Here is a 25000-nt window from a genome sequence, read left to right as displayed (position 1 = left end):
CCCACATCTCAATTAAATCACCAGCTGTACCTGATGCAGAATGGCACATCAATAGAAAGGAGTGGCCATCAGTCATTTGTCAGGTGAAGTGCTCAAAATTGGCCTCATTACTAATATCATGGCAATACACCCCCAGTAGTGTCCATGTAGCTGCAATATGGAGGGAATGTGATCTGAGGGCTGATTTCTAACATGTTGAAATGCCTGATACACTACTACTCAGTAAGTATGGCACCACAGCTATGATTTAGTCTAGCCCTGTCTAAAGTAAGCTTGAGGAATAAGTGTGTATTTTCTCCTTACTAAAAACAGGTGACTGTGGTTGTCCACTGGAGCCTTGGCTAATAAAACCATGCAGAGGCCCATCAACCCCTGCCAAAGATGCATGCAACAGAGCACAAACCATGACATAAAAGCATGTGTTTTGGGTGCTGAAATCAAGGCTCAGTTATATAAATATATCCAGGGGTGCACTACAGTATACACCAGAAAAGGCATCTCAGATGATTATCGTCTGTGTCATGCTACACAACAAGTTAACAGCAAAACACAGTGGCTTGTCGGCTGCAGGTGTGGATGACTTACCGCAAGAACCCTGATGTCTAATGATGACATATCAGAGCTGGGACAGGATGATCTTAAGGACACAGTGGTCAGAAGAAATAGGCATTGGCTATGGAGGATGTAGCCATATGTCCTAGCTCAGGCAAACAAGACAGCACCTTTGAGTCATGACAAGCCATATGTAAAAATGTACGTAGACCAAACAGTGATGTTCATGTATTGCCCACAACAGCAGTACAGAGTATGATTCATGGAAGAAACCATTAGATGTCCACATTAAACATATACAACAGAAACATGAGGAATACCATTAAAAACTCATACACAATGCTTGTCAAGGAGCACATCTGGATGTATACAGAGGAGGCATCACTACAGGAAGTCTCTCTGTAAGGTACATCACCAGAGGACTCTGCAGGCAAATGTGTGGGATGCAGGAGATGCGCACAACAGGAGGTGTTGTTGGACAGGTAGGATATCATCATACAGATAACTAGCATAGGATGTAGTCATAAAGTAGCCAGTATCAGAAGAAATCTAGGCCCATGCAGTGTATTGGAATGTATCCACACAAACATAATCGAAAAGAAGGGGGCTGAACACTAACACTGATGAATCACACAAATAATTATGCGATGTGTGACAGTGTGGTACAACACAGAACACAGCATAGAGCAGCATGAATAATTACAAACATCCCACAGACTGGTCAAAAAGAAAATAAACACAGTCAAGCCTCACATCCCTTACCTAACATGGAATGTCACACTGAAGTCAATGCTCCAATGCATAGGTTTTTGGTGCAACATGACTCAGAGGTAAGCATATGTTCAAACATGCATAGCATCAATGACAGTGTCTGTACAACAGACATCGGACATGCATCTGTTTTGGGGATAAAGCAACATAGGCAGATACATGTGTGTGGAATCAGTAAGGTATGGGAAGGAACACATGGGAACTATATGTCATTGATTGAAAATGGGAATATGTCCATAAAGGTGCAGAGAGTGCTGAAGGTGAGGAATGTGCATTAACATATTAAAATGCCATAAGTAACACAGGTATACATACAGAGGCATTCTTGTGAATGGGAAATTGGCAGACAACAAGGAAATGTGTAATGTAGCAACCAATATTGTTATAAATATAAATATGTGCTATATGTCAGCTAGCAAGAGATGGAGATACAGAAGTATGGAGATTGTCACATACAGCATACTGTCATCAATATCTGCATATACCAATGACAAATAAGTCCTGCATATCACAACCTACAGCTAGTCACTTAGGTCAGAAAAATGGTCAGGGAAAAACCCTGCCTCATAAGACATTTCAATAACCACCTACAGATAGATTAATATGTGGACAGCCCACCAATCATCACTCCCACAGGGTCAGAATGATACAACTGAATATGAATCAGTTGTCATTGGAACTCTAATTCAGCCTATCTTGTCCATCCTGACAGCTTATACCAAGGTTCTGGCTGCTCCTGCCTTGTCTGGAAACACTTGGCCCATGGTGCTGTACAGAGGAGCTGAATGTGGTGACACTTAGTCTTTTAGGACACAGTGAAGGTTGGACTGTGAAGTGTCTGTTGGGACATAACTGCTGAGTTCACAGTTTAGTGACCAACAGCAGATTTGCATGCACTTTGTGGCATAGACATTGTTGTCTGAGTGCCATGTGCGGATCTAATCACAGGGGGTCTGCCTCTCCTCACTGGAGGAAGTCTACTCAGTACAATTAGAGCAGATAACACCTGGTTCATAATACTGCACTGCTTTAGCATCTCCATAACAAGGCTTTCAACAGAACATGTAACAGATATCACACTGTCATGTTGCTCAACCAGTGCTGCCAGAGCCTCACCATGTCTGCACTCCTAACCTTTATATAACCAATGCAGCTGGAGTGCTACATGATCAGTGGCCTGGGCAGTTGTTTGAAGGTCAGAGTCATTATGTCACTGTGAGCATTTATTTGCCTCTGTAATAGTAGGCAGATATCCTCTAACATGCAACACTCCCATATGTAGTCTGACAAATGGTAACAGGCCATTGTGGGGAAGGTTCACCATCAATACCAGACTCTACATGGAAAAGCAGGGCACAGTCATCATCATGCCTCTCATCTGATATCCCCATATCATCAGAATGTCTGGACACATTATACTCCCTACTGGAGAATACACCATGAACCACAAGACAGACCCTTCTAGTCCAGACAATGAACCCAGTGTAGTGGTCCATCTGCCATTGGCTGTACATTCAGAGAGAGGCACATCACATCCCACCACAGGATTTGTGCATAGGCTACTGTGGAGGCAGGTAATGGATGTGCTGCAAAAAGAGACAGCTGATTCATGTCATACATTCACAGATATCAAAAGATGCAGCAAAATACTGACATTCAGATAACTCTGTAACAACACTGCTAATGATTAACTCACCAGGACATTGTGCCTGTGGGTAGTTCAGGGACTGTGTATCACAGAGGTGCACCATGTTAGTTACAAATCAATCACATATGACAGATAATATCATAACAAATAGTAAAGACTACCTGACATGTCCGTCTCGGACTCCACCACTGGTGGTGAGGGTTGAAATGACACTATCATGTAAAAAAAATACACATCCGCCACTTAGTATTAAGCACATTCAAGGCATCCTGTGGCATTAAACCTGAGGTATAACTCACAGCAAATAAGATAAACACCTACCAGATGGAAGGTAGTGATGTTGTGATTACACTAGTCATGTGAAGGTGAACAAGACCACATTTGTCCTGAAGGGTACATATGTAATTATCAACAGGGAACAGAAGCAAATATATACACAGTCTTACCATGTGCATGCTCTCTGGTTGGGGAAAGTATCATCTGACATAAAGTGAATCCTGTAGTATATAATGGCAACCAACCAAACATGTGAGAATAATCCACAGTTATAACCATAGGCATAGGGACAAAACAACTATAGATCACAGCAACAGGATATAGAGACATTTATGTGACAAATGGTGCACACTTTGTGCAGATATACCTGTGCAGGGAAGAAGGCAACATTAATATCATAGATGACAGGAGAGCTAAAGCTGTACAAAAGCAAAAGTATAAACAACCTTACCAGGTCTGCCAGTAGCAGATGGTTTCTGGCTCATGTCTTACAATGATGTATCTATAGGTTAAAATGGTACACAGACAACAACATGTGAGTATACTCTGCAGTCATAACTGGAGGCAGACCCACAAAACAAATATGGATTAGACTAACAGGATATGGAGAAACTTACATGGCGTGTGTTTCTTGATGTTCAGATGTTGATGGGCCAATTCAAGTGAAAAATGACATCACACATGTTAACAGTTAAGTATGTACTGTTTTGGTAAGAAAACTTGCTAAAACATTTATGATGTTCATCCATAATATGTGTGATTCCATGGCATAGCTCTGCTGCTGTTACAAAAATATAACAATATGTTAAGAATTTTGCAATAATGTCCCTCAATAAGAACTGGTGTATGCTGCATTGTTTGTGAATATTGGACATACATGTACATCCTGGAATACTTTCCTTAACACCTCCCCTGGGTATATGACAATCCTGGTAGGTGATAAGATGGGTGGCCAGGAACATCATTGTCTCATCCAAGGGAAGCAATGGTGGCCCAACTCCAGTGGCATTCCTCACCATACCATAGTGGCTGAGTGTCGGCTGCATGTAGGATCATATCAGAGCAACATCACCAGCAGACCTCCTTACATCTATTGGAACCAGCCATAGTATTTATCATGTATGCCAGGTCTGTTGACACTGTATTCCTCCACATAGTATTGCCCATACATCCAAACAGGTCGTGCCTATACTGGCACAGAGCATCTATTATAATCGCATTCGCTCTATATGAGAAATTGTCTGTCCTATTACTGTTTGAAATCTGGCAAACAGGCTGATATGGGCATCTTAGATTTCCTGCAGTGGCTCACATATTTAAGCATATGTCAAATGAATGTCTCATCTCTCATTTACATTGCATTGATATGCAAAACAATCTGTGCCATGTATGTCATTGTCAGGTACAGATAAATGGAATGAACACTAAGCTATGTCTTAAGAGCTCATCCATATGCCCTAACATCATCAGCTTACATGTGCACAGTTATCAATCCATTTGAAAACTTTGTACTGGTGATATCTGCAGAGATGGGATTTGAACCCATTGTTAGTGGGTATTATGACAAGTAAAATCCAAACAGATAACCAGTGTGCCACAACTCTCATAGTGTAGCAATGGTTTTGCCATAGTTGCATGCACATCTGAAGACAATTAGAAATGTATCTCAGATATCATTGCAGTCAGTGACAAGCAGCATCACAGATGTGACCATTGTCATAGGGTGCACAACACAACTACAACATTTATACAGAAACAAAGCAGAAAAGCAAATGCATTGGAGAATAATTTATTATGAAATCCTGACTATGTATCGCAATAAATAACGTAAATGCCAAGACATCCTAATATTGCTATATCATATTGAAGGTTGTCATAACTACTGCTATATGGTTCATCATCAGATAGTGTCCATAAATTAGTCACTGAACATATAACTTGCAGACAATCCTGCAATTCATCAGTCTCCACAAACATACTACAGACATTACGAGTTATTCTGCATTAACTATTGATATATGTTGTTTCTGTCCATATATGTACTTCAGTGGGTAGGTTTATCTGTAGCTATGCAACTGCACATATGGAAAACCTCCTTGTTACTGATGGAAATGTACCCATATGCATGCATATTGTGGAAGTCTAACTCTCTTCTTTATGTAGCTGACAAGTTGTAATGCAGGGGACTGTAAACAACATATGCAAGAAAACATGTTTCAGTTGTTTTACATGGCATAATGTGAACACATGTATGTGATAATAGCAGTGCATTCCAACACAGCAAATCAAGCAGGTAACAGCTTACCTTTGAAAGCTAGCTGTAATTCAGCTGTACCCAAAATGAGGTCAGCTAAGTGCACACAGTCTTTAGGTACCAATTGTGCCTTGCCTGATTGAGATACATCCGCATGCAATGTATTAGAATCCCATTAATGAAGGTCCACATAGTTCTTGACTCTCTGTGCATTTACCAATAGCTCTGTGTAAGTGTACAGTGCTCAGCCCAACTGCTGAATAGGCTGAAAAGAGATGTTTGTCTAGTAATACATGATGACTGGAGAGAAGAGAGGCTTGTCTGTAACCTCCCTTTGATTGGATTACTGAGAGAAAGAAGGAGCTACTTGAATTGTGAGCCGAGATTGGCTGCTGTTTGCTTATCAAGCATAGTGATTGGTAAACTGTATAGGATCTGAAGAAGGCTATGGCCAAAAATGTTAATCCGTTCTGTTTCATTTGGTTTACTCTTCAGAGAATTGAGTATATTTTGTATGTTTTAATAAAAGTTTTACATTTTTAACGTGTGATTTACGATCTGTGGTGGTATGTCCACAATCTACCTGGTCTGTTTTGTAACATAAAGAATTAGTCTTTTAATAGGGTTCAGTCAAAATCCCAATATAAATATAAATACTTTTAATAATTACTTTTGACATTCTAGTGGTGTCATAAATACATTTGCTAGATGTGCGATCTTACCTAATATTACTAAATTAATTAAACATGCTTTTTTTTCCCTATATGTAAGTTTAAAAGTTCTCCAGAATATACAAGTATTATTTAACATTTGTTTACTGTGAAAGTCTGACTTGGAACAAAGCCAATTTTCAGCAAAGGCTCAGGGAGAAACACTCCAGATACGTGTCTTTGTAATGTGGGAGGAAACCGGAGTACCCAAAGAAAACCTACACGCAGAGCGGACATGCAGACTACACACAGAAGGCACTCCAGCCAAGAATGGAACTGGAGAACCTCTTGCTGTGAGGCAACAATGCTACCACTGCACTATGCACCATTTTACATATAATATTGTTCCATTGTCTCACTCTCTGTTGCTCAATACCAAAACTCATTCCTAGAATTTCAATTTCTTCTTTATTAAACTGAATAGCTCTTATTTAGTATTGGAGGAAGCTAAATATTTTACAACACAGGGAATTCAGATTCCGATGATGTTCTCTTATGTGGATGAGCTAGTATTAGTTGTAAAAAATAAAGAATGGACACTTGACAAAGAAGATGCAAGTAAAGCATTTGACACATTTGGCACATTGCTACATGGTCTGAGAAACCTGCAAGTTTAATTCCTTGATGTAACCCCAGTCCTTTACTCTTTTCCTCATTAATACTTAAACCTAACACCTTTATATCTTTGTCAAGTGTCCTCATCCAGTCTTTATTTTTACAACTAATACTAGATCATCTGCATAAGAGAACATCACTGGAATCTGAATTCCCTCTGGTGTACAATATTAAGCTTCCTCCAATACTAAATTTATCTTGGCAACTACTGCATTCATAATTAATGCAAACAGAATACTACTTAGGTTCACTTGCTGAATATCCTTGCTTAATACTACTTTTTATTACTATTTTCTCTCTTAACCATTAACAAGTACATTCACTTTATTTTTGTTATATACTGATTTCAAAATGTTGATTATTTTATTACTTGTATTACATTTTTTCAAAATTTCCCATAATGCTTCATGATAAATATTGTCAAATGCTTTGCTTGCATCTTCTTCTAATATTTTCAGTTCTGTTTTCCTATTTATTACATCGTCTGCTAATACTCAATATTATTAAAAGTTTTTGACTTCCCTTTTCTTTTATTCCAAAAAATGTTTCATTCAGCAACTTATTAGCTTTACTTACTATTCTTTTTTCTACTATTTTCATAAAACTCTTGTAATCAACAGTGTTTAATACTATTGGTCTCTAGTTTTTTGTCTGTTCTTTCTCCTTTTTTCATCTAAATTTCATTGCACCTGTACATATTTTTTGTTTACCCCTTTTTCAAACCATTCATGTACCATCTCTAGAAAATACTATTTTTGCCATTCTTGCATGTCTTTATACATTAAATACTCAAGTCCATCTAAACCTGCAGCTGCTTGTGCATTTACTGTTTTCAACACATTTTTAAATTCTATCATTGTAATCTTTTCTTGCATTCTCTTATTTTTTCTTCTGTTAATTTTTTAAAGCTCCATCTATTTTTTCTAATAGTGCCACAAATGGGAAAAGTTTTCAAAATATGTATTTTAACTATCAACATTATATCTTTTTGGGTATTCACTATACATTCTTCATCATTCCTTAACTCTCTTATTATTCTTATTTTTTTATTAAAGATTTTACTTCGGTATGGTGCTACTTTTTTTCTGCCAAGTAAAAAATATATTTGTTTGAATAAAATTTTTTCAATCTTGTCGACATTCATTTTACATAACATTTGCTCTTTTTTCTAGAAACTCTTCTTTATTATCTATCATGTTTTTAAAAACTTGGTTACTGATTTCCTTATATTTGTAACTATCTTGTATTCTTTTGTCTGCCATTTCAGCACTTCTTTTCTATATTTCTTTAGACTTATCCACCAACTTGTCCAGTCTTTATAAAATCCTCTCATTTATATCCTCTAACTATAGGTGATGTATTATTTCCTTTATATTCTCATTTAACTGTGATTCATTAATTATTTTTATTCCTCTACCTATTTTTATATTGTCTATCTTTTCTTGAATCACTATCCAGATTGTTACATGGTTCGAGAAACCCATAAATTTAATTACTTGATGTAATATCCTAAAATTCTCTGATACGACAAAAATAATCATTTTCACTTCTCAAATTACTCCTTTTATATGTCCAGTGCTTGTTTCTCCATAAGTACATTTTTCCACTTTTGATCATATCTGAAATGACTTTGACATCTACCCCTTCTTTTTGCGTATGTCTTAAATCGGGTCTATATTATATTGTTAAAATGGCATTATGGCAAATGCTGTTTCGACGACAAATATAGAGTGAAATCCCAAAACAGCGAAAGCTCAGGTCAGCGATTTCTCTCCTAGGGAAATAAAATCACTTGGCCTGAGCCGTGACATTGCCCTTTACTCACTGTAGTGTGATCTCGGAGTTGGTATATTTAGTTAGGGGGGGTGTGGGGGGTGAAGCCCCCACTTTGAAATGTTTTTACTGGTGTATTTTGTCCTGTTGGTCTACCGATTTTTTTTACGTAGGAAAAAAGTCAGTGACCTGGGGTTTTGCTGCTTTTGGATTTTGCTCTATATTTTTAGTCAAAACAGCATTTGCTGTAATGCTGTTTCGACAACATAATATAGACCCCTTAAATCGCAACTGAAATCTCCCACTACTATCACTCGCATATTTACATTAACATAATCAAGAATTTTCATAAACATAATTTGTCTTTGTTTTTGCAAAGTGTATGCATAGAATATAATCACCCTATATATTTGGTTCTTCTATCTTATATCTAATATTACTATTCCTCCTCATTCTACTAATGCATTATCCAGAATTTCAGTGCATTCTTTACATAAAATTGCTATGCCTGGGTATTTTTCTTCTAAGTTCCATATAACACAGAAGGTCTTTGGCTAATAAAGTTCACAGATGATGACTGCAAACTAGGAGCCATAATCAAGACTCCTAATGATGTGGACATCCTACAAAAGGGCCTCACTGAGACAGATGCCTGGTGTCAGAGCCATGGTCTCAAACTCAGTGCCAAAAAGTGCATTGTCATCCCTTTTGGTAAAAACTCTGTACCCATGAACTACCACATAAGCGGTAGTCTACTTAACACTGAAAGTGTGATAAGAGACCTTGGGGCACAGGTGGACAGTAGTCTCTCCTTTGATAATCACATCACCACAGTAGTCAGGAAATCCTTCTACATGGCACACCTCATCACAAAAGATTTCTCATCCAGGAAAAAAAAGGTCATTGTCCCCCTCTACTTATCGCTCATGAGACCCATTATAGAGTACAGTGCCCCTTTTGGTATGTACCTCACAAGACATCTACAACAACTGGAAAGGCCACAGAAATACCTCACGAAGAGGATTACTGGCCTCAAATAGATGCCCTATGTAGACTGTCTCAAAAAACTCCAGCTTCACTCCTTCACATATCACCTACTCAGAGGTGATTTCTGCCTAACATACACAGCTATGTCAAACCCAAAGCTGTTGGACATGCTCCACTTAAAGAAATCCCAATCCCTCCAAGCTGCATGCTCTAGGGACCTAAACCTTGCCCCCACAATAAACAGAACATGCTGGAGGGATAGATTCCTGTCCCAGAGACTTTCCATACTCTGGAACAAACTATCTGTCTATATCAAACAAAGCTCCTCATTAGCACTCTTCAAGAAAAATCTTGATGATTGGATTCTGTGGCTCTGCTTGACAGGGCACAGGAAAATAATTTTCTTGGGTGGCAAAAGCCAGGGTACTGTTTGGCTAGGCTTATACAGGCCCTAGGGCCAATAGCCTAGTACCTACCTATGAGCCTATAATCCATTAACTTGAATTTATTCTTCTGTTGTTATTCTTATGTCTATTTATACTATAATATCCATATATAACATTCTACACTATTCCAACATTCCTAGCCTTCGTTGAGCATTCTTTATACTATTCATGTTAAGGCTAGGATTCTTACCTTGTTTATGTTGCTTTTATACTTTTCCTTTTTTGTTTTCCCCTATATCTATATTTTTTAAATTTGCATTTTCTTTCACTCTTTTCCCAATAGAATTGATTTAACTTTTAACTGTTATCCATTTATCTTTCCCTTCATGCGTTGCAATACTTATTTCTTCTTCTATCTCTCCTTCTTTTCCCTTTGTTTCCCTCATACATTCTTTTACATCTTTTCTTATATTTTCCTCATTCATTTTGTTTCATTTTGTACTTCTTCTGTATTATCTAATAAAACATTAACTATCTCAGTCTGACTTTGTTTCCTGTGTATCATTCTCTTTAGCATTACAGTCCATCTATGAATATCCTATTTTTTCACAGTTTATGCATTTTTGCTTACATATTTTGCTTCATGACCAATATTAGCACAAATAAAACATTTCCCTTTGCCACAATTGTTAATGAAATGATCCATTTTACCACACAAAAGGCATGTCTTTGTTTGTCCCCAGTATCTAACCAATCCTCTATCCCCTCCACATTAATTATACTAAGCAAATACATTATTTTGTCATTTTGCATTTTCAATTTAACACCACATTCCCACCCCAAGTCCATAAACCTCTACTGTCATAGATCTTTGTAATGTCCATTACATCTCTACACACAGTTTTTTAAATAGTCTTCTAAACTGTCTCTTTCAACTTCATTTCAGAATTGTATAACTGTCTTCTTTTAGCTTCTCTGTTAAATGCTTGCACAACATATAAGTTCCAAGAGTTTTCATTATTTCACTTTTCATATTGTTCTAAGAACTTTTCCATATACTGCACCTCCTTTAAAAAATTTCACAAAAAGCACTTTTGTGAATACAAATAAATGCTCTTACCTCTCTGGGACCAATGGCCAGTGGTGAAATTATATTGTTCCATATTTCATACCAGTGCAGCTCTTTTTCTGCTTTGCTACTTATCCTCACCTGATGCTTCCTTCTTACTTCTGTTTTCTTCTCTACTTTCGCCTTCTCTTACAGTTTGTGCATACCGTTTCTTTTCTTCCTTTCTTATTTCCTGAACTTCTTCTTCTTGAAATCTGCACATTATTTCTCCCTATGATACTACCTTCTTGCTCTCTGGTTCACTCTGCTCAATTAGTTCTCTCAAATAAACATCTCACAACCCCCCTCAACTGGAGTGTTGTAACAACACACTTGTGTTGCAGAAACTGTTGCAAATAAATTACACTGAAATAAGTCCTCTGAGTCCACCATATCTACTTCAACTCCTTCTTTTTACTTTTTATTTGACCCTACTCCACTTTCTTTTCTCCTTTCTCCATTCTCCGCAGTGTGCATAACTACTGATTCATTAACTGCCATATTCAGCTTTTTTTAGCTGTTCGACTGACATTCCAAAAAAACCTGAAAAAACTCTCTTTCCCCCTCCATACTTGATTTTGGACTACCTGCTTCTCCAAGCTGCCTCTGCACCCAGACTGGAAGATGGTTAGTGTAACAATGAATTGCATTCCCGCAAGGATTCTCAAAACCCCAGACCAAATTTTCCTTAGTGGTGTAAATACCTCCTTGGGTCTTCCCTCACAAGAGGATAATGTGTAGTGGGACTAACCTTGTCAACAAAAAAAAAAAAAAGAAAATGTTTTGATTATATTCAGCAGACCATATGTAGACAACATAACCCAGTACCAAGGAAATGCAGCTTCCATCCTTAAGGTAGTGCACACTGTCCTTAAGGACAAACAAAGTAAAAAAGGAAAAAAAAATAATTGTACAGGTATGATTACTCTTGATATCAGCAAACAAATTACTAAAATACAGTTGTCACAACTTCTTATGTAAGATCCTGGATTAAAGTCCTGGATTAAAGTCTTCATTATAATTTGGATGTCTTTTTATATGGAAAACAGGAAAATGTATAATACTTGTTACGGCTATGTGCAACTTAGCTCTGATGAAGCTCTAACAAAGGTAACTTCAGTTAATAAGCCATGGTTTAAACAAGTAATAGCAGCCAGAATCCAGTTTTCTTATTGTGAATAAGGATGCAAAATAATGTTTGACGTGGAATTTAAATAAGAAGTTATGACAATGGTCTATTTTAGTAATTCAAGAGTAATCATTCCTGTATATTTCTCCCCCTTTTATGTTTGTGTGTGGATATATGTATATATATATATATATATATATATATATATATATATATATATATATATGTATGTATGTATTATATACATGGCTGTTGGGCATCTGATTAAACAGATTGTATGTCAACACCCACCAGATCTATGTTATTACATCAAATTTTAATATATCAACATGTTCTGAACATGCTCCAGAGAGTACACCAGAGTAAACTAAAGCAAAGGTAAATGTCAAGCCCCCCTGCACCCCCACACCTCCTGCTAATTATATATACTAACTCCAAAATCACACAATTCCTGGGGAAAGGGAATATACCCCTACCTGAGGTTTGCTGATATCGCACCCCTGTTGACCATCTGTGTGTGGCAACCAGACAGGTGCCGGCATACTGTCCATTTGATCTGGTGTCTTCCACTTACACATGCACACACACACACACACACACATATATATATATATATATATATATATATATATATATATATATATATATATATATATATGTATATACACTTACACACGTATACACACATACACACATATAAATATAAATACATATATATATATATATATATATATATATGTGTGTGTGTGTGTGTGTGTGTGTGTGTGTGTGTGTGTGTGTGTGTGTGTGTGTGTGTAAACTATATCTATACATATCCCATATATATATATATATATATATATATATATATATATATATATATATATCTGTATCTATGTATATCTATATCTATATCTATATCTATATAGAGAGCGATAGCTAGATATGCAAACATACATGCAAAAGATCAAGCAACCTGGTTAAAGCCTCACATCACTAACTCCGAAATCTTACCCCCCAGGCTACAATATCTATCGGGCTGAGAGAAGAAACAAAAGGGGAGGAGGTGTTGCCATCCTCCACTCTAACCAACTTAATATCTCTCCACTCTCTACCCCCTTACCTACATTTTTTTCTGCAGAAATACTCATTACTAACTGCCACCTCAACCCCCTATAAAACATTTTCCATCCTATCCATCTATATCCCCCCAGACAACAACATTGCAACAACATCCCTATTCTAGAAAACTTTCTATCATGGTTCACCCTAAATATTCCATATGACACTATTATACCTGGTGATGTTAATATTGATTGGTCTTCCTTCTCCTCCGCTTCCTCTACTCAGGCTATCAGTTTATATGGCTTCCAACAGCTCATATCTTCCCCTACCCGATTTAACAAAAACTCCACATCTGACTCCGTCCTAGATTGGATCCTTATTTCTGATCCTTCTGTCTCTCAAAACCTTAGCATACTTTCCAATTCCCTGAGTGACCACTCTCCTACCTATATCCATAGATACTTTCAAGAGACACCCAAAGAACACTTCTATAGAGAACATCGTAACCAGACTCAATTTGACCCAGATATATTCAACTCTACACTATCCAACATAAACTGGATCTTCCTCTATAACCTCCCCCTTAATGATGTTATTACTGCATTCAACAATATATTCCTAGATATCCTGAATAGCATGGCCCCATCCAGAAAAGTCCAAGTTAAACATAACTGTGCTCCCTGGCTCACTAAGCAGACAAGCTTAACTATGAGGCAGACGGATACAGCTTGGAAAATCTGGTTAAAAAATAAAACTCCAACCCTACCACAATCTTACAAGGAACTTAGAAACACATGTAAAAAACTTTTCATCAAAGATAAAAATCATTCTTCACTTCCAAACACTGCAGCTCTCATACTAAACCAAAAAACGTTTGGTACACTAGCAATCGGATTCTCCACCGTAGTACCCTTCCTACCCTCAACCCCTTCCTTCACAATACTGCCACAGAAACTGCTACACTATTAAATAAGTATGTCATCGACACAATTCTAGAACTAACTCAACACTGTCCCACCCCCTCTTCCCTGCTCCTACCCCACAGACCTGCTTCCTCTAACACTTTCTCCTTCCATCCTGTTCCCATCTCCATTTTCAAATCCCAACTGAACAAACTTAAACTCTGCTCTCCTTTGGTTGACAATCTACCCCCTCCCCCACTTTCTTAAAATTGCTGCCAGCTCTATTGCCTACTCTATTTCTATCCTTATAAATCACTCCATTACCGAGGCTCTCATCCCCAACATATGGAAATCCTTTGACACAATCCCACTCCACAAGGGAGGTAACTCCACTGACCCCTCAAACTATTGTCCAATAGCTATACTATCCACACTATCCAAGATACTTGAAAAATGCATTCACTCCCAGCTACTCAAATACTTGCTTGAAAATAATCTTCTCACTCTGTCCCAACACCGTTTTAGACCTCACCACAGACATCTACTGCACTTTTGTCATTCACTCAAATTGTGGCAGAAGCCCATGATAACAACCTACTTCTCTCCTGTCTATTTCTTGATCTCTCCAAAGTCTTTGATACAGTCTCCCACTTGAAACGGTTAACTAAACTTTCAGGCCTTCATCTCTGCCCCCTCCCCATATCCTGGTTCTGTAGTTATTTATCTAACAGACTTCAATCTATATGCTGGAAAACTACCGCCTCTCTTTTTCTGTCCATCAACACCGGAGTTCCCCAAGGCTCAATCCTGGCTCCCCTCTTGTTCAATATTTTCACCAATAACTTACACTCCGCTAATAACCTCTCAACCCTTTTACAATATGCTGATGACTCCACCCTCATAACCACAGCCAGCAACATCTCTGAACTCCTTTCACATACCCAAGATACTTTCATGTCCATAGAGACATAGAGACCTGGCTCACTGACAACCAATTAATATTAAACCCCAAAAAAACTAAACTCTTATTATTCCTTCCAAAAAGCAGTGCACAACATAAATCCTCCTTCACCATTACCTCCCTTAACAACACCATCATCAAACCCGAACCACATACCAAGCTACTCGGTGTTACCATCGACGATGAACTAAAATTTGATATTCATAACAGTTTATGCATAGAAAAAACACACCAAAAACTTGGCCTACTATACCAAAATCACAAATTTCTCTCTAACTCCTCTAAACCCACCCTACCCTTATCTCTCCTCTTACCCAATCTACTATATGCAGCCCCAGTCCTCACTAACCTTCAGTCTTCTCTTCTCAGCCAACTAGAATAAAACTACAACAAAATAGTTAAATTTGCTGCTAACCTCTCCTACAAATCCCATCACTGCCTTGTCTTTACATATTTGCAATGGCTGTAATTCACAAATCAACTTTCCACTCAATTCTTTACAACCCTACATTCTGCCCCTCTATCTCTATTATTGTATCACAATATAACCCCCAACTACAACTCCGCTCATCAGATAAACATCTGCTGGACATATACAAACCATCTAAAAACATTGGCAAGTCATTATATAAATACTCAGTTGCTCACTGCTGAAACTCCCTGCCTTACAATATAAGAACTATCTCCCATAAATCACAATTCAAACTAGCACTCAAGCACTACCTACAGAACACTTGGTCCTGTCCCTGTCTAGCTCCAACATGAATTCCTAAAAACCTATTCCTTTTACTTACCATCTTTTTCCCTTTCTTCTCTTCTTACCCCTTTCTCTTCCATGGGAAAACTTCCACAGCTCCCTCTAAGTGTAAATAACTCCTATTTTTCTTCCCCTAACTGCCCTTCCATCTTGTTGATAATGTATATTATTTCACTTCATTTTTTTTACAAAAACCTGTACATAGCTTTAATTGTATTATCTTTGTTGTATTAACACTCTTTGAGATGTAATTTCTTTTGTATATGACTGAATTCTTTTTTATATGACTGAATTACTTTTGTGTATGACTGTAACTTGTAATTGGAGCTTTTCTCCTCGAGTCTCCAATGAAAATGGGCCTTTTGCTTAGGTAGGCCAACCCGGTTAACAAATGACAATAAATAAATACAATATAAAAATAAATTTGTCTGAGTGAGAGGATCTGTAGTAGACAGGTGCACTAATAGGGAAACATTGCAATATGAGGATTTTGTGAAAGAAATGTACTTTGGTGAAGTCCGAAGCAATGAGAAGGAGAAGGAAATAGAGTGGAAATAAAAATATTATGGATGGGATTAGCTAGCAAAGTAGAGAGCAGAGATATTAAATGCCCTTGAGGACTCCTGTCTGATCTCTTCTGTCAACCTGTCAATCACCATTGCAAATAAGAAATGGCTGAGAGCTGATCCTTGATGTAATCCCACCTCCAGCTTGAACATTGTACCTCTCTTCTGTAAAGTAAATGTGTTAATCATTATGCCAACCCACTGAATAGAAAGGTAGTAAAATAGTCACCATTTTTAGTGATGTGTTTACATTCCTCTGTCCTCCATCCACCCACACATATATTCTCTATTAGTCCTGCTGACCTTCATTCCTCTCCTCTCTAGAGCATATCTCCATCTCTCCAGGGTCTTCTCAACCTGTGCTCTACTCTCACTACAGATCACAATGCCATCAGCAAACATCATAGACCATGGGGACTCCTGTCTGATCTCATCTGTCAACCTGTCCATTACCATTCCAAATAAGAACGGTCCCAAAGCTGAACCTTGGTGTTATCCCACCTGCACCTTGAACCCTGTGCTCTCATGTGTACCTCTCATCTGTGAGGTCAAGGCTTCAATTATTATGCTAACCCAATGAATAGGAAGGTAGTCAAATAGTCACCATTTTTAGTGATGTGTTTACATTATGATTCTGATAGATATATATATAGATAGCTAGAGATGGATAAATAGATTTTCACTCACATTGGTTAACAGCACACCATGACTGCACAATTTCAGTAAATGTGAAATAAAAAAGTAGTTTTGAAATTTCTAGAAATTGCTCTTAAAGACTGCTCCATTCAAAGTGCATTATACCACATTATTTTCCCCTGTTTTTACTACCTCTATCAGATCTCATATCGGAATGCAGCAGGAACCAGAAACTTGGCAGAACTAGAGCTAAATTTGAAATAGCTGCTTTAGCGAACTGAGACCCCACAGAAGTTTTGTTTTCCACTTCCCTAAAGTGGCAATTGACTGCATCATAAGGAATAGACATATTATTCCCTCTGAGGAACTAAACTTAAGCTCTGGGCTGCATTACACATCATCTCAGGTGTTTTTTTTTTTTTTTTACTTTTATTTATAGGGACACTCAGAACTATATGGAAGCTGTGATCCATATGAGTTCTAAAGATGGGAAGCAAATGTAATTTTAACTAAAAGCAAATGTGAATATACATATAAATATATATATATATATATATATATATATATATATATATATATATATATATACATACAAACACACACAGATGCATTTATCTATCTATACATATATATATATATATATATATATATATATATATATATATATATATATATATATATACACACACACAGATAGATATATACGTTTACAGTGAAAACTTTGAAACTGCATCGGTCAATTGGCATGTGGTCGAATTGCAGTTTCAAGTCGGCAGAATGTTGGACCAAAATGTATCAACTGCACTACAGTGAATGAGTAGTTTAGTTCAAGTATTTGGGTTTGACATTGTGCAGGGAGATCACGGTTCAGTGAGGAACATGGAATTAGCCCATTTCCTCAATGTAGTGTGATCTCAGAGTTGGTATATTTAATGTGCATTTGGTGAGGGGGTGTGGGTGGGGTGTAGCACTCCTGCAAAATAGAAGAATGAATGTACCATTGACTGTAGAGTGGGTGAGTGTGTGTGTGTGTGTGTGTGTGTGTGTGTGTGTGTGTGTGTGTGTGTGTGTGTGTGTGTGTGAGGTGAAGACTCACACTGCTTAGTATTTTAAAATTTGCAACAATAACCTGCAATATATTATTTGTGTTTTTATTTACTTGCTAAACATGTTACAATAAGACAACTGAACTGTGCAAACTTAATAAAGTATTGTGTGAACGTCCCTGTGTGTGTGTGTGTGTGTGTGTGTGTGTGTGTGTGTGTGTGTGTGTGTGTGTGTGTGTGTGTGTGTGTGTGTGTGTGTGTGAATGCATGAGCATGTTTATGTGTGTGTGGCTGTGTGCGTGTAAGTCTTCTGGTGTGGGATCAGGCATCTTAAAAGCCCTGGATGGTCCATTATTTGCCCTTGTTGCTCACCCTGTTCAACATTGTTGCATGTATCATCAAGAGTTGTTTTAATTAATTAATTCATTCATTAATTCATTCATTCATTTAATATGCATTTTATTTGTTCTAAGTTTGAAGAAGAACACTACAGTTCTAAAGGGAATTCTTGGGTAGAATATAGGGATTCAATATATAAATCACAATATAAGTGGTAATAAGATAAAGATAATACAATGGACCAAGCAGGCAATGTTTAAAAAAGAAACTAAGGCAAGAGCAACTAGCATGGCATACTACATTCAATAGTAGAAGAAAACGGCACAATCACATTTTAGAATATATATTTTTTTCTGGGTTGGTGTGCACATTATCTGTTTTCTAAATAAATAATTCTGAGAAGTCAGAAAGGTTAAAAAAGTGTGCTGTAGGATTCTGCTTGTTGTTTGTTGCAAAGGAATCACCAACTTAAAGGTTATATGCTTCATAAGGCAAATCGGGAAAGGCTATATATACCTGGATCCAGGTGGAGTAGGAAAGTTGGCTCATGTATGTACGTTCTGTAGGTTTGTTAGCCAGACCTTTGGGTATTCAGTTACTGAAACTGTTATGTCATACAGAGTTCAAAACGAAAGGAGTTATAACATTTACATCTGGTGACTTTATGCAAAACAGCAGTAAAGTCTTGGGTTCTTTGCTATAGTATAGAATATGTTTGAAAGAAATTACATAAAAATTAAAATGAAAGCATATATAAATAATGTAAGACTGAGCATCTTCATTTTTCAATCAACCAATACATACTGTACATGATGCAATTTTTCTATCCACTTATATATTTTGGATATTTATTAAAATAAATAGTGTTTTTGAGATAATTGTGAACGTCAATATTATTTGATGTTCAGTGAAGTAACAAAAAAAGGGAGATATTACAACCTTAGTCCCTCGGAAGTTAACAGTTTGAATACACTCAAACAAGACTCAAGAATAGTAGTGAAACCTGCGGATAAGGGGGGAGGGGTTGTTGTTCTAGATCGACGTGAATATGAGGTATGTATGCTTGAAATGCTAGCAGAAGTAGACACTTATATACCTATTACACATAAAGAAGTATCACATATAGTGAGCATGGTTAAGGACACCCTATATGACCTGGTTATATGCCGCCAAGTTAGCCAAGAGATCTATAACTTTTTATTCATAGAGTATCCCACCATACCTATTATTAAAGGCATCCCTAAAGTTCACAAGGGGATAATTCCAGTTCCCTACAGGCCTATTGTATCTGGTGATAATTGGATAACTGCTAAAATTTCCAAATTCGTGGAGGACTTGTTAAGACCAGTAGTAAATCAATTTCCCACCATATTGAGAGACACCTATGACCTTCTAGATAACATCAAGGATGTACAACTAGATGATAGGAAACAGAACATGTTTATCACCCTGGACGTCAGAAATCTGTTTACATCAATACCTAATGCAGAAGGCATAGATTATATTAGAGAACTTCTAAGTAAAGAAACAACATTTAGCAATGATAGAATCATTCTAATTTGTCAATTGCTAGAACTTATCTTGTGTAATAATGCATTTATGTTTGGCGATAGGTATTATTTGCAGAAGTGGGGGGTAGCCATGGGCACCCCCTGTGCAAATACCTATGCCAATTTGGTGGTTTTATGGTGGGAAAAGCTGTTTTTCTTCACACATGAGAGTTTCAAGAATGTTAAGTTTTATAGGCGTTTCGTAGACGATATTATAATTGTATGGGAAGGAACCATGGAACAGTTTGAATCTTTCTTGGGTTATTTGGAGACCACAAGCAGTTTTCTAAGATTTACTAAAGAAGTTTCCTCCACTCACATTCATTTCCTTGATGTCACACTCAGTTTCACCCCTGGGGGAGCAATCACATCTTCCTTATATAGGAAACCCACTTGGCGCAATACGCTGTTAACTTTTGATAGCATGCACCCTAGGCATGTATTTCAAGGAATAATAAAAAGTCAGTTTCTCAGGATATCAAAACTTTGTAGTAAAGATCACGATCTTGCTAGAGAAGCCCTGTCCCTAGAGAGACTATTTATTGATAGAGGTTATGACCCCACGCTGGTTAGTAACATCAGACGTGAAACATTAGGGCAGAGAATATTTGTGGAGCCCTCCCTAATAACACCCAGCAGTAAGGTTTCACAATATCGAAGTGGAATGAAATCTTTGACCAATAGTTATATAAAATATATCACTACTTATACTAGTGACATAAAAAGGGTACAACAGGTCATCTATGACAATTGGCACCTATTAACTATGGATGACCATACAAGGGAAGTTATAGGAAGATATCCTTCCTTCCTATATAGAAATAGCAAAAGCTTGAAGAGGATTTTATGTGGAGATACACATATTACATCAGTTACAGAAGGAACTATCCCACATAATTTAGTTTCACATAGACAAGGTACGTTTCCCTGTCACAGCTGCAATAGATGCAGTTATATAACAAAAGAACAATCATTCAAGCATCCTACTATGGACTATGTTTTTGTTCCACATTTTTATGCTAACTGCAATACCCGCAACTTAGTATATCTTGCCACGTGTAATAGCTGCCAGGCATTCTATGTAGGACTTACCAAAAGAAAGTTACATGAGCGTATATATAACCATTTATATGACATCAAGAAGAAGATAGAGACAAATGCCTTAGCAAAGCATGTCATGGAACACCCATTACACTCTTTTAGTTTTAGAGTGTTACAAGTGATCAATGACCATGGTAGGGATGGTAACAAGGAGAACAATTTGGCTATAAATGAATTAAACTGGATTCTAAAGCTGGGAGCGCATTTATCACCAGGGATTAATAACACCATATCCATTAAGCCAATTTTATTATCTAGATGAACAACACTAGTCCCTGTATATATTAAAATTAATATTTTCACATTGTATTCTCATCTATTGTCTTTAAAACCATGTTAGTATTCGCTAAATTGGTTAGATAATTTAGAATACAGTTATTTACACATCCTTTACGTATCACGTATATATATAGCATCTCATACTCTGAGTGCTTCAATTGATATGTTTAAGCGTGATATTACATAGATACAGGCATGCATATATCTACGCAGACGTATATCTTTAATAAGTTATATAGGCAGCTTTTTGCCGATGTTCAATATAATTAATAAAAACAAAAATAAAGTCATTTGAGCTGGGATATCACAAAGATATAGTAGACTTGCATACCATTTGTTGTTACCTTTAATACTCATACTTATTTAAGGTAGTAATTACCATTAATAATTGAGTCGATGCCTCTATTTTGAACAGCGGCATATCTTTTCCAGTTCTCCGTTTTTTACTACACACTTGTTCAAATTTCATTCTATAGTGTTACCAACTGAGAACAGGCAGTCTTTATCAAGAATAGGTTATTTGTAATACAGGAGTCATATTTAGCAGCTGCAGTTTCTATTTGTCTATTTATTGGAGTTTTTTATTTGCCTGATTCAGGCTTAATAATAATAAGGTTTGAAGTATATAAAGTAGCGCTGTGCACTAATATAAGTCGCCTCTAACATCATTATAAGATTTTGAAATAACGCCAAGATACAAAAACCTGCAGCATTAAAGTGGCGGTTTATTTTGTCGTGGTTTAGTGAAGTCAAAGCATTTTATACAGAGCATACTAGTTATGTATGTTCTGATAATTACACTCTAGATTTCATAGATATTCACTTGGGACTTTTGATTTTATATTTATATTTATCGTTCCAGTAAAGAACAACATAGATTTATTTAGTTATCACTGTTTTATGTTTTTAATTAATAGCGTTGACTATGCATGACCAACGAAAAAAAGAGACGTTGATACTAATGGATGAGTTCAACGCTAATTCTTTCAAGGTTTTTTGTAGCGTTCTTTATAGTACGCTTAGCGTTTCAGCAAAGACCGTTGGTATATAGCATTGTGATACAAACATAGGATCAGTAAGAAATTATTGGTGATATATAATGCTGTTTTTTACACAGATAGATTACTGCAACTTTGAATGTAACTTTTTTTAGAATTCTCTACACGGCTCTTTGTAGCACGTTTCAGCGTTTCAACATAGATTGTTAGTTCTTAATATTGTAATATAAATACATGGTTAGTAATGAATCATTAACAAAGCATGACCTTGTTTTTAATTCAGAAAGATTTTTATAAAAATACATGAAATTTACCTGTGAGGCTTGGTCTGCCCCTGTAATGAAGTGTCTGAAGTGTGATTGATGCCCTTAGGGAGCGCCTCGCGGCAGGAAGCAGGTTTTATGCATAACTAATTTAGTTAATTTCCCGCGCTTTAGCGGATATAAACTAACACACAAGCAATGTCTAATTGATATCTGATGAAGCGTGGATTCTCCACGCGAAAGCGCTCATTTCTATATTTTATGTTTTAAATAAAGAACGTGTTTTTGGACCAAATAACGGACTGCTGTTTATTCTTCAGTTGGACTATTGGTGATTTATGCACAGCAATTTCATCTGCATCCATTGTGGTTGGTTCCTCGCTTTTGTAGTTCCAAGTGTTTTTGAGATAAGTTGAATAAGCTTTAACATCAATCTGTGCTCAGGCAAATAGATACAGTGGATGAAATTAAGGTGATTTTCTTTGGCAAACTGTTTTGTTGAAATAGGCATTAAAAAAGAGACAAAGAGAAAGGCTATGGATGATGTCCTTGTCCTGTGTAAATACTTCCTTAATATAATGTCAGAACTTCAAAGTAGCAGATAGTTTAGTATTGAAGAAATGGGATACAGGTGAACCTTTAGTAGAAGAAACAACCACTAAGCACATGCAACTGAGGCAGAAGGGACCCGCATGTAAAATGTTATCTGAAGGACAGCAACTCAGTAATGCAGTGTCACCCTTACAATTCCCACAGTGTCAACAATGTAACATGAATCCAAGTATCAAGTGAAAACAGCATTCTGAACCACAAGTATCAATGGCAAATCGGTTGACTGCTGAGTCACTGACACTAATTTCTTATAAAGAAAACAGACAGAGTCACAAATACTCACATTCACATGTACACACCCACACACATAGACATACAGACTCACTCACACTCACAAACAAACACACACAAGGAGACAGCAAAATGGTACACATTCACAAATGAAGATGCCAGCGCGCACACACACACACACACACACACACACACACACACACACACACACACACACACACACACACACACACACACAAACACGCACACGCACATGCACACGCACAAGTACACACGTATACACACACATTTCTACTCCCATTTCTGATCAGTCTGCCAATCTGACCTGATTTTCAAGTCAATAGTCATTATTTAATAAAAAAAATGCCATAAATGTAGAAATAAATTTACCATGTAAAACAGGTTTATGTAAGCATACTATATCTACATGACCAACGTGACTAAAAAAAATCCGATACATAAGTTAAAGCAGAGAACAAAACATGACAGAAGGAACAAAGAAGAAGCTGAGTTGAACAATATAAAGAATTGAGAAAGGAACAGAGTGAATAAAGAAAGTAATAACTAATGCCTAATCATTCTTAGTATACAAGGATGTTTGAAAATGTTTGCTAAAATCACGGTTAGTAATCATTTTCATCTGGACATTTTATTACTGCAGTCTTAATGCAAATGTTAATTTCTTTAGTCCAGCTATTTTTTTTCACAGTTGGCACAACTTATCTTGGCTCGCTTAAACTTTCAAAAATAATAAAAGGATACAACTTTCCCAATTCAAAAAGACGTACATACAATTTGCTTTAGTACAAAAAGACTTCAGTGTGCATGTGGTAGTATGCAGCACATGATATCTCACTGCACTCTAGCTTTTTTAACACACTTAAAATGTATTGGGGTATTTAGGATATAAAACTCTTGGACATGAATAACTTGTGCCTGTTTTATCAAAGCATTTATTTCTTCTGTCCAAGGCCAATTTAAAGGTAATAGTTGCCAGTAAAAGAAGCAATATCAAGCCCTTGTGTTTTAATACAAATTTATGATTACAAGACTCAGGCAAAACCATCTATATCACTTTTACTCACAGGCAGTAGGTACATGTATTGATTTCATGCCGTGCCCCTATATTTTGTACCACATCTTAAAATCATCTTTGACCAAGCATCTCAAGGCAATCTCTTTTCAAGGACAAAGTGTCTGTCTTCTAGCCAGTTAGAAATTAAAAGACCACTGTATTTTTCACTGATAGCTTCATCAATGTGGAGAAATATTATGTCTCAAAGAATAGTGTTCCTTCTCAAACTGCACATTCAGAAATTGGCTCTTGAATCACACTATGTTGTACTGACAGCCTGCAGAGATCTGATCTTAAAAAGTAATATGCTTTGTTACAGGCTAACCACAATTGAAATGAAGAACTGTAACATAAATTTTTGTTTCATTCTATTAGACTTGCAATTGGGAAAATCAATAGTAACAGTACAACACTTGCAATTAAAGTGCTTG

Source organism: Protopterus annectens, chromosome 3.part1 (assembly GCF_019279795.1).
Source record: "Protopterus annectens isolate FY-2018-M chromosome 3.part1, PAN1.0, whole genome shotgun sequence".
NCBI classification, from domain to species: Eukaryota; Metazoa; Chordata; order Ceratodontiformes; family Protopteridae; genus Protopterus; species Protopterus annectens.
The sequence above is the reverse complement of the archived record's forward strand: the minus strand, read 5'-3'. Positions refer to the sequence as shown.